At 41.5% G+C, this 4,440-nt stretch overlaps 2 long non-coding RNA genes across 2 annotated transcripts; both read left to right on the plus strand.

Annotated features, from left to right (window-relative positions):
* On the plus strand, positions 1-1,858 carry LOC125554320. Its single transcript, XR_007304365.1, has 2 exons — positions 1-331; positions 1,578-1,858. It is a non-coding gene; the product is annotated as an uncharacterized LOC125554320 (long non-coding RNA).
* Positions 1,859-2,591: 733 nt separating this feature from the next.
* LOC125554321 lies at positions 2,592-3,219 on the plus strand. Its single transcript, XR_007304366.1, has 2 exons — positions 2,592-2,719; positions 2,912-3,219. It is a non-coding gene; the product is annotated as an uncharacterized LOC125554321 (long non-coding RNA).
* The last annotated feature ends 1,221 nt before the right edge of the window (positions 3,220-4,440 follow it).

Below are 4,440 nucleotides of genomic sequence, written 5' to 3' on the forward strand. Positions count from 1 at the left end.
TGGTGAAAAATGGATGATGCTGGCATGGTGTTCCTTCTCGATGCTATTTACAAGTTAGTGCCCTCAGATCTGCAAATTAATTTGACCATTTGTTTTCCATGCTAACTTCCGGGGCTTGGTCGCTGGCAAGGCCATCCTTTTCCAGGTTCCCACTGCGAGAGGAGTTAGCCGACAACCATGAGCACCTAGATCCGATTCGTATGGTCTTGCTGGCAAACAACAGAGCCGGAGTTGGCACTGATATGGCACAAGCTGGAGTGCGCCGTTGCCCGGATACATCCCCGACGAGGTCGGGCAGAGTCTATCCACAGGCCCCTGGGTGGACAAAAAGGTATGAAGCCAAATTGTGTCGTTGTTAGACTGTATCTTCTGCATTGTTAGTGCACGTTCATCTGCACTGCACATATTCAGACATTATTGAGATTAATTTGGAGGTCGTTAACAAAAGTGAATGTACGAACTATCAAACTGAACCTGTTGTAGCCCATCATTGCTACACTTCCTGATTGTTCCTGAATACCCACGTGCATCACTATGTATGATGAGTTTGAAACGACTATAGGGCATTGCTGTTAGATAAGTACAATTTGAGAAACGGCCATGGGGCATTGCATAAAGTAGTTGACATATGTGCAGTCTCCATATATGACCGGTGCTTTTTGCATAAAGAAGTAGTCTGTGCTGTGCATCCATGCAAGCTCAATCAGATAAGCCGCTGAAGGCGCTGATTTTCTTTATCTTCACTTATATGTGCAAAACTATAGCGCGTAGCAGGGATGTTCTCGTGTGGATAGATGCCCGTCGCTTCTCCTCCTGCGTGCGTCCACTAGTTATCGGTGGTCGCTTAGGTGCTAGACGCCCGTGGTTTCCGTTGTGGTCGACGCCGATCTAAGTTTTTTGTGTTCTTCCAGAGAGAAGTTTGCATGCTCTTATCTTGTACTTTTGGCTGTTGGCTCGGCTGTTCGGCCACTGGATTCGCTAGAAACTTTGCTTGCTCGCTTGCTTACTTTGCTGCCTGTCTGTAACCTGGTCGATTTTGTTTTCTGCTACCATTCTCAGTGTTGTGAAAATGGAGAAGCATGTCTAACTGCTTCACATGCTTAATCTAATTTAATGTGTAAAATGGCAGGCAAATGCTGCTGCAAAGATATCAGTGGTATATGCGCATGCATTTGGCAATATGATTTCTTATCTATGTTTGAACATTAACCATACAGATTATGGTACTATTAATTTGGTGCACTTGAATGAGTGCTTTGTGTTGATATTTTGTTAAATGAGCATTAACCCCTACAGGATGCATTAACTATTTTAAAGTGGAATGTGGCATACATAATCTGGCAAAGTAAAACTGACCTGTAGTGTGACTAGCTGTCTAAGTGCACTTACACTTAATTAGGCCGTAACATGGATACCATGTGTAATTTACTGATGCGAATGCTAGTGTCTTTTTTTCGTATCTATGAAATGTGAATGTGATATCTGCATTCTGTGTATCAAGTTTAATGGATGTCAAGTCACATGTGCTGCTCATTGTATATGCTTTTGTATTTATGGAGTTCTTTGTGGTGCACTAGATGAAGTCAAGGGAACACCTGATGAGACTTCGGCTATTGCAACAACAGAATGCCCACTTGCAGAGAAGGGATCCAAATCAACCGGCTCTTAATGGTGCTATGAACTTTGATGTATCAGTCAACATGGCAGCCCTACAACAGTAGTTTCAGTCAAGAAACCAGCAAGTTGTAATGCATACTGTCTTCTGTGACTCATTTCTATTCACAGTTTCTCTGCACCTTTTTGCTGTTTCCTAATAATCCTAATATTCTACTCATATTGGCTGCTGTTTAAGGTCAAATTGTTGTACTGTTAAGTGTTAGTTTATGGTTGATTAACTCCTAGTAGCAACCAAACAATTTGGAATTTTAACCGCAATGCGATTTGAATTCTTCAATCTTGATTTTTTCAATCGATGATAGCCATCTTGCACCATACTATAAAATGATGGACCAGCAACTAGCTGATTTTCAATCCGTTCTTGCTAGATGTGTTGTTGTTTTTCTTGTTGTAAGATAAGATGGTACCATCACATATCATCCTATGTTGCTGTACTAGTTCCTGAAGTGGAACAGGGGAATGAGATATGTGTTGTGACTTGTGACTGCTTACTACTAGATGTATACGTGCAGCTAGCTAGCAACCTAGCAGTACTAGTAAAAATATACATGAGGGAATAATATACATGAATAATTCCCTCCATATCCCTTGTGATTAATTCTAGGTCTATACATATGCCATCTCTGTCTGGCAAAATATGCACCATATCTCATTCGTAGTGTGATGTTTCCAGCAGGTCCCTGTTTTCATTTGCTAGTGAATATCTCATTTTTTCTAGCTCTGGCAACATACGAGATTCTAGGTCTATACAAATGCCATCTTGTTTACATTTAGAATTGTCTGATGTTAATGATGGGGATATACTTGAAACCTGGCTGTCATTTTTAGTAAAAAATACATCATCAAAGTTGTTTTATGCATGCTGTTGGTAACTGTATACTCTCTCCTAATAATTTTATTACTTGTTGTATGCAGGCTGATTGGAGCCAATTTTTTACTCTAAAAGCCTATCTTTTGATACCACTGTCTAAGAACAATCAGATCATCATTTCACCATCTTCGGCCGCCCAAGGATATTTCAAACTACTTTTGCTGATATCAGGTACTGCTGCTATCATCAAACTGCCGTTGCTCCTACTATGTCAAACTGCTCTTGTTGCTATCCTAATGACCAGAAAGTACTTGCCGTTGTTGCTGCTCCTCCTTCAAACCAAATTGTTGTTGCTGCTTCTCATTCAAATTGCTACTTCTATGTCAAACTTACTATGAGTGTGCTTCTGAATTGGATGCGCAGGAGAAGGACCATGACCAGACAAGCAAAAATATGCGACTGCCTGGGGCTGGGGCTGGTGCACCTTGGGCTGGGGCTGGTGCTGGATTAGCAACGCTTGGGAATGTGCACATTAGTTTTAGTTGATGTTGCCACCATGTTTTGGTGCCTGTGTATTTGTTTCCGATTATATGTACACTTGATGGATCGTGCAGATGTGTATGTGCTGTTGTGAGTTTCATTGAGTGATTTCTGGATTTGATCATTTAATTTTGAGAATTATTGATTGTTTGCTGTTGAAATGTGTAAAATTGAAATCTGTGATTGAAAAAGACTGAATGTTCTATTGGATCAAATAATATTTGGGCTCTAAAAAGGCTATGGCCCAAACAATAGTGGACTGGAATATTGTGCATTTATGAAAAACAAAAACAAAAGGCTGAATGAAACGGAATGCAAAATGGCCTAAGCCCAGAAAATAAAAAGGCTGAATTGTAGGGCTTGGCCCATGAATCTGACCAAAAATTGATAGAAAAAAACACAAATAGGTTGAATTATTGGGCTCGGCCCATGTAAAACACTTAATTGGACCGGGCTGAATCTTGTGCCACATCAGATTGCCACGCTGGATGCCTACATGGCCGGGGGAGGTTGCTAGTGAACAAAACGCCACAGTAGACGTATTTTGGTCGTAAATGTTTACGACCATTCCAGAAGAAAGGTCGCTAATGTCAGTTTATGACGGCCAGCTTTTGACCTTATGTTTTTGGTCACAAAAATGTCACAAATGGAAATTTTTGACCATTCAGTGACCAATAGTGGTGGTCACAAGTTGACATATTTCTTGTAGTGTACACCCGCTCTTCCTGGCAGCGTGCTGCCTGATGTTGGGAATTGAATGTGATGTAGCGTCTCGTTCCAGTGTAGACCATGTACATAGTCAAAGCAGTAGATACCGCTACTGCTTCCTCAGTACGGCCTATGGCATGAGAACATGACATACATAGCATCAAATACTAGAGGACACGCTTGCTAGCGGAAGGTGAACATTCGACTAAGCCGATCCTGCTGGATGCGACGGAGACCCATTGGCGAAGGAAGTGAATGCTTTAGTTGTGAGCGTTGATGGAAAAATCCCGGTGTCTTCTATGCCCATGCTATCAAAATTCAAATCTTTATTGTGCGGAGACACAACAAATGACACACGATTTAGACTGGGAAATTGAAGGACATAAAGGAAAATGAGGAATATGCTATTCATCCCTTTTGTAGGGAAGCCTTGCTCCCTCCTTGTAAAGGACTTGGGTGGTAGCATCGACATAAAGTTATGGGTCCTTCACTAGGTCAATAGCCGAGCATCCCTTGATTACCTGCTTGGTCCTGTGATAAGTCAAAGGCACGAGAGACTTCTATGCAAACAATGGATTTCCTAAGCCTTTTCGTATTGCAAGGAGGAACCTCATTGAACTTCTGGCCTCTGCATAATAATGACACACCTAGGCAACGTAGTATTACTTATTGCAACAAAGATCATGGAAAATAAAGCCCGGCGG

This window comes from Triticum urartu, chromosome 4 (genome assembly GCF_003073215.2).
Source record: "Triticum urartu cultivar G1812 chromosome 4, Tu2.1, whole genome shotgun sequence".
NCBI lineage: Eukaryota > Viridiplantae > Streptophyta > Magnoliopsida > Poales > Poaceae > Triticum > Triticum urartu.